The following is a 7,888-nucleotide window of genomic DNA, read 5'->3' as shown; positions in this document are numbered from 1 at the left end:
AAACTAATGTAACACTGTCAACTATACTCAAATTTTTTAAATGCTTTTCAGCAAATTGAAACATACATCTTTTCACCCTGCATAGAGAGAATTTGATATACACTAAAAATTGTATCTCTACATTCCAGTAAAACATATTGACTGATGCCCAGGGCTTACTAAATGCTTGCAGCTAATAAACTCCTCTCTATTAAGTTATAATAGTCTTCCTGCCACCAATGGAGAGGTAAAAGAGACAAGATAGGGTTGTATTTTTTTTCCCAAACCTGTTTATGCCAATTGAACTTACTATTGTAATTCCATAATTTAATTTTAATATTATGACAATAAATGAAACATGACTACAAAAGTAAAATGTTATTTTTGTGAAAACCAGTTGAATGAGCAATATTAGGAATAAAATAAAGGATTTAAGTAGTGATATAGCAGAGATTAATAAGAATATTATAAAGCACTTCATACTAATACTGTTGAAAGATTAGAAGAAATAGACTTCTAGAAAAATATAAACTATTGAAAGTGACTCAGTAGTTAAACATATAATTGCCAGACAATCCAGGAGTTTCACTTTTTTTTTATATACCCAAGATAATTAAACACTGGTATTCAAACAACTACTTGCAACTGAATGTTCATAGCAGCAGTATTTACAATAGTCAAAAAGTAGAAATGATCCAAATACTCATTAATAAATGAGTAGGTGAGCCAATTATGGTACATCCCCCCAAGGGAGTATTACTCAGCCATAAAAATTAATGAAATTGTGATACATGTTATAACGTGGATGAAGCTTGAAAACATGTTAAGTGAAAGAACCCAGACACAAAAGACCACATATTGTGTGGTTCTATTAGTGTAAAATTTCCAGGATAGATAAATCCATCAGGTTAATGGATTAAAAGTCAGGTTAATGTTTGCCAGGGGATCAACTGCTTTGTGGGCATGAGTCTTAATTTTGGGCTGACAAAAATATTTATGAACTAGATTGATATGGTGATTGTATAACATTGTGAATGTAGTAAATATCACTAAATTCTTCACTTCAAGATGATTATTCTTATGTGATTTTCACCTCAATAAAAAAATAAAAAGAATGTCCCAAAACAATTTTCCAAGAATACTTAGTAACCTACTGTCAAAATTACTATGCACAGGATGCCTTGGTGGCTCAGTTGGTTAAGCGACTGCCTGTGGCTCAGGTTGTGATCTTGGTGTCCCAGGATCTAGTCCCACATCAGGCTCCCTGCTCAGTGGGGAGCCTGCTTCTCCCTCTGACCCTCCCTCCCCACCTCATGCTTTCTCTCTCTCTCTCTCAAATAAATAAGAAATCTTTGAAAAAAAAATTACTACACACAAAATATATCAAGGCACCATGAATGAGCTCCAGCAAGGAAAAAAAAAAAAAAAAAACCAGTAGTATCCCCCAAAGTCTTCAGATGTTGGTCTTATAAGTTACAAATTATTTCTTTAAACTGTTTATAAAGTATGTCTTCTATGTTTAAAAAAGTATGAGATAAAGTGAAAATATCTCTAGAGAACAAGAAAGTATGAAAATAAACCAGCAGATTTGAATTGTAATGAAATAGAATTTCTAGAAATATAAAAATACTGTAACTTAAGTTTAAGATTCGGTAGATGAAAACTGACTACAGAAGATGTAGAAAATCTAAATACCTTTACATCAATTTTTTAAAATTGAATTTATAATGAAAAACCTCTGTACAGAGGAAACACCAATCCCAAATGCCTTGATTGGTAGATTCTACCAAATATTTAAGAAATAATATCTACTGTACACAAAGTCATTTAGAAAATAGAGGAAGAGGGAACATTTCATGGCACATTTTATAAGGCCAGAATTTCCCTGATATGAAGATCAGAAAAATAAAAGACAAGGAAACTATAGATCAATATACCTCATGAACAAAAATCCATAACAAAACATTAGCAAATAGAACCTAGCAATATACAAAAAAGATACTAACTCATGGTTTATTTTCATCCCTATATTGAAAGTTTGATTTCCTATTTGAAAATCAAGCAATGTAGTTCACAACATTGATAGACACTAGGGAGGAAATCTTAGATTCTTCTCAAATAGATGCTGCAAATCATTTGACAAAATTCAGTACCCACAGAGTTCTGCCTGCAACCAAGATGGAATAATAGGAAATTTATTTGCCCTTCTGCCTAAAACAACTTTAAAAATCTGGGCAAAGCATACAAAATATTAATTTCCAAGACATTGGTTATCAATGAAGGAAGGATGGTTAATACCTGAGAAACAGGGAAAAAAATAAGGTGAGCCCTAGATTATTGTCTAGAGAGAGTATTTAGATCATGGCACAGGGAGAGAAACCAAGGCTGAGCCCATTAAACTGTAATTAGAGGAGAGGAAGCCGAGAGTCTGGGGAGGCAAGGATAATTAGGGTTCATGAGGCAGAGTATGGTATCTTTGTTGTTGTTGGAAACTGACACACTCATTCTCAAAGATGAATGTAATTAACAGATGAAAACAGAAAAGCTGTATGATCATAATAGACACAGATAAAACATTTGACAAAATCCACCTTCCATTTTTGATTAAAAAAAAAATTCTCAGCAAACTAGGAATAGAAGGAAATCTTAACCTGATAAAGTGTGCCAGGCAGAAAACTATAGCTAACATTGTAAGCAAAGGTGAAAGTATGTTTCTGCCCTGAGATCATGAAACGATGCAAGGAAGTCATCTTTTACCACTTATATTCAACAGTAGACTGGCAGTTCTGTCTATTGCTATATGGCAAGAAAGAGAAATCCAGATAGGAAAGGAAAAACTAAAACTAAAACTGCCATGATTTTAAGACTATATGACCTTCTATGTATAAAATCTGTTGGAATCTATTAAAAAAAAAAAGCTACTGAAACTGGGTGAATTTAGCAGAGGTTCAGGATAGAAGATCAACATACAAAAATCAGATTATTTGGTTTATTGTGGTGTTGAGTTGTATAAGTTCTTTATATATTTTGGATATTAACCCACTATTAGATATATTCTTTGCAAATATCTTCTCCCATTCAGTAGACTGCCTTTTTATTTTGTTGGTGGTTTCCTGTACAAAAATTTTTTTTTATGTAGTCTCAATTATTTTTGCTTCCCTTGCCTGAGGAAACATATCTAGAAAATGTTCCTAAGGCTGATGTCTAAGGGATTACTGATTATGTTTTCTTTAAGGGTTTTTTGTGGTTTCAGGTCTCATGTTTGAGTCTATAATCCATTTTGAGTTTATTTTTGTGTATGGTGTAAGAAAGTGGTTCACTTTTATTTTTTTGCATGCAACTATCTGGTTTTCCAAGCAATGTTTCTTGAAGAGCTTGTCTTCTCCATTGTATATTCATGCCTCTTTTGTGAGAAGTTAATTGACAATATAAGCATGCTTTTGTATCTGGGCTCTCTATCCTCTTCCATTTATCCGTGTGTCTATTTTTGTGTAAGTACCATACTGTTTTAGTTACTATAGTTTTGTAGTATATCTTTAAATCTGGGATTATGAAACCTCTAGCCTTGTTCTGCTTTCTCAAAAGTGCATTGGCTATTAGGGGTCTTTGCAGTTCCATACAAATTTTAGAATTATTTGCTCTAGTTCAGTGAAAGAAAGATACTATTAGTTTTTTGATGGGGGTTGTACTGAATCTGTAGATTACTTTAGGTAATATGGACATTTCAACAATATTGTTTCAATCCGTGAGCATGGTATATCTTTCCACTTTTATGTCATCTTCAAGTTATTTCATTGGTATTCTATAGTTTTCAGAGCACAGGTCTTTCACCTCCTTGGTTAAGTTTATTCCTAGGAATTCTATTCTTTTTGATGAAATTATAAATGAGAGTATTTTCTTAATTTCTTTTCCTGCAACCTCATTATTAGTGTACAAAAAACACAACATATTTCTGTGTATTTATTTTGTATCCTGCACTTTACTAAATTTGTGTATTAGTTCTAGTAGTTTATTGCTGGAGTCTGTAGGGTTTTCTGTGTATAATGTCATGTCTTCTGCAACAGTGACAGTTTTACTTCTTCCTTACCAATTTGAACGTCTTTTATTTCTTTTTTTTTCTGATTGCTGTGGCTAGGATTTCTAGTACTATGTTGAATAAAAGTGATGAGAGTGGCCATCTTTGTCTTGTTCCTGATTGTAGAAGAAAAGATTTTAGCTTTTCGCCATTGAGTATGATGTTAGCTGTGGGCTTGCCATATATGGCCTTCATTACGTTGAAGTATGCCCCATCTAAACCCATATTGTTGGAAGTTTTTTTTTATCATGAGTAGATGTTAAATTTTGTCAAATTCTTTTTCTGCATCTATTGAGATAATCATATGTTGTTTATACTTCATTTTGTTAATGTGATATATCACATTGATTTGTGCATGTTGAAACATTCTCATATCCATGGGATAAATACCACTTAATTGGACCTAAATAGACATTTTTCTTAGAATACATGCTGATGGCTAATAGACACATGAAAATATGCTCAACATCACTAATTATTAGGAAAATGTAAATCAAAGCCATAATGATATATTACCTTATACCTGTTAGAATGTCTTGAATCAAAAAGACAAGAAATAGCAAATGTTGGTATGGAGAAAAAGTAATCCTCCAAACACACTGTTGGTGGGAATGAAAATCGGTGCAACAACTGTAGAAAACAGTATGGAGGTCCCTCAAAAAGTTAAAAATAGAAGTACCATATGGTCCAATATTTCCATTACTGGGTTTTTACCCAAAGAAAATGAAAACAATAATTTGAAAAGATGTATGCATCTTTATGTTTATTGCAGCATTATTTACAGTAGCCAAGTTATGGAAACAACCTAAAAGTCCAGGGATAGATGAATGGATGAAAATATATATAATGGAATATTAATCAGGCATAAAAAAGAATGAGATCTTGGATTTGCGAACAACATGGATGGACCTAGAGGGTACTATGCTAAGTGAAATGAGTCTGGCAGAATGACAAATCTCTTATTATTTCACTTATATGTAGAATCCAAGAGTTAAAACAAACAGAAACAGATCCATAAATACAGAAAACTAACTGACAGTTGCCAGAGGAGAGTGTGGTGGCAGATGGGCAAAATGGGTGAAAGGGAGTGGGAGGTACAGTATTCCAATTGTAAAATGAGTAAGTCACAAGAATGAAAGTTATACCATAGGGAATATAACTAATGGTATTGTAATAGTGTTGTATGGTGACAGATGGTACCTATACTTGTGGTGAACATAGCATATAGAGTTGTTGAATCACTATGTTGTACACTTGAAAGTAATGTAACATTGCATGTCAACTGTACATCAATAAATATTTGTTGTATTTTTATATATTAGCAACAATCAAAAATTACAATGGAAAAAATGCCATTAACAATAGCATCAAGATATGTTAAATACTTATGGATTAATCTGAGAAAAGATATGTAAAACTGAGAAAAATCAGAGAAGACCTAAATAAGTAGAGACATATATTGTTTTCATGAATCAGAACAAAGATTGATATTATTAAAATGTTAATTATTTACAATTTTATCTACAGATTTAACTCAATCCCAATTAAAATACTGGCATGCTTTTTTTTGAAATTGAAAAGATAGTTCTCAAATTTACATGGAAATATAAAGAACCTAAATTAGCTAAAACAAATTTAAAAAAGAAAAAATTTGGAGGACTTGTACCAGCTGACTTTCAAGTCTTAATATAATACTACAGTATCATGACAGTGTAGAATTGGCATAAAGAAAAACAACTAGATTGATTTTTACCAACATCTGTGAAACTGTGGCAGGCCACCTTGTCAGTTTATAAGTAAGGTAAAATCTCGGACAGTTGACAGTTCTTGACATAGAGCCTTCAATGTTATTTGTGATGATATATTTCTTTTTTTTATAAAGTAAAAATTCAGTTTATTCATCTGTTTATGACACAGTACACAAGAGGCAAAGTGTTTCACACCATAGATTTCACTTCCAACTCCTGGAATGCTCATTTCTTTGGTTAAAAGGAGAGAGTAGACATAAGAGGCAGGCAATGCTTAGGCAACTGCAATAAGAAGGGGGAGCAGGTGATATTAATGCCATCCCTGCAGGGATGGGCCCAAGGGGACTATTAGTCACAACCTATTTTCTAGAATTGTTAGCCGGAAACAAAGGAGCATCCTGGATGCTCAACCGTCTTGGGCCTCAGTGATCCCCACCACACAGGTACAGCAGCGCTTTCTGGTAGTCGCCCTTCGTGTCTTGCTCGATGTAGTAATACAGGACTTGCCATACTTTCTCTTGAATTCAGACCTAATTTTCAACACGTCCACTTCACTGTGAGAGACCATGATTCTTATCAGAACTTTATCATGAATCTCCTTGCCCTTCATGGAGTCATACAGTTGGCCAGCAAAATACAGGGGCTTATTCTGAATGCACTGGGCCAGGTTTAGCATTTTCTAGGTCTCCTTTGACCTTCTTGATGCTCTCCAACATGTCATAAAGGCTGTAGCTCTTGTACCTATCAAATACTTTCTGGAGATGACACACACTCCGCTCAGTCATGATGCTGATCCACTTGGGTACATCAGTTCCTTTCCTCTTCACTCTGACATCATAGAGAGCCTGGGCATCTTGGTCAATCAGTTCATAACCAATGACAGAGCCATCCTCTGCTCTTCTACCCTTTGCAAGGGCAACCATCAGCTTGTGGAAGTCACCAGATGTGTCAGAAACGATGTCCTTCTCCAGATCAGTCTTATACATTTCCTTGTGGATTCTGTTAGTTTCCTGAAGCTCTTGGTCCTTGAGCAGATGATCTCAATGAGGGAGTCCTCATCAGTCTCCAGTCCCTTCATGGAGGCTTTCAGCTCAGAAGCATCATACTGACCAGGTGTTTTTAATAGGCCCCAAATCACTGTCTCCAGGTGGCCAGACAAGGCTGACTTCAGCATTAATACAAGTTCCTTTTTGGTCCTTCTCTGGTAGGTGAAGGCAATATCCTGTCTCTGTTCATTGCTGCGTTTGGTCAAAATGTTGACAAAGGTGACCTCATCCACACCTTTGGTCTTGATGGACGTTTCAATGTTCAGAGCATCATGCTCAGCATCAAAATTGGTATATGCTTTGACCAACCCATATGCACTAGGGGGCATGGAGTGATCACCCTCCAAGCTGAGCTTGCAGAGAATTTTGTGAACAGTAGACATTTTTTTTTTTTTAAAGATTTTATTTATTTATTTGACAGAGAGAGATCACAAGTAGGCAGACAGGCAGGCAGAGAGAGAGAGAGAAGGAAGCAGGCTCCCCGCTGAGCAGAGAGCCTGATGCGGGACTCGATCCCAGGACCCTGAGATCATGACCTGAGCCGAAGGCAGCGGCTTAACCCACTGAGCCACCCAGGTCCCCGAACAGTAGACATTTTGAAGGAAGCTGGGCCTGGCGCCAAGAGTAGCAAGCATCCCCAGTTGTAGAGCCTGTGATAATACATTTCTTTTTTTTTTTTCAAGATTTTATTTACTTATTTGACAGACAGAGATCACAAGTAGTCAGAGAAGCAGGCAGAGAGAAAGGAGGAAGCAGGCTCCCTGCTGAGCAGAGAGCCCGATGCAATGTGAGGCTTGATCCCAGGACCCTGGGATTATGACCTGAGCTGAAAGCAGAGGCTTTAACCCATTGAGCCACCCAGGCACCCCGATGATATATTTCTTAAGCTAGGTTGTGAGTATGTGGATCTCCATTTAATGTTTATTCTTTATATTTTACATTCCCATTATAAGTTATTTTTATATGATACATTTAATAATAAAAACAAAATGCTAAACTGATTTGGAAAACTTCAGTAAATCCATGTCACTAAAAATGGG

General features: G+C 35.2%; 1 pseudogene; it reads right to left on the bottom strand.

Moving 5' to 3' along the window:
* Positions 1 to 6,204: 6,204 nt before the first annotated feature.
* On the bottom strand, positions 6,205 to 7,455 carry LOC132006979 (annexin A2-like; annotated as a pseudogene).
* Between the last annotated feature and the right edge of the window lie 433 nt (positions 7,456 to 7,888).

This window comes from Mustela nigripes, chromosome X, assembly GCF_022355385.1.
Source record: "Mustela nigripes isolate SB6536 chromosome X, MUSNIG.SB6536, whole genome shotgun sequence".
Classification (NCBI taxonomy): Eukaryota; Metazoa; Chordata; class Mammalia; order Carnivora; family Mustelidae; genus Mustela; species Mustela nigripes.
This window is presented reverse-complemented; position numbering and strand designations above follow the sequence as displayed.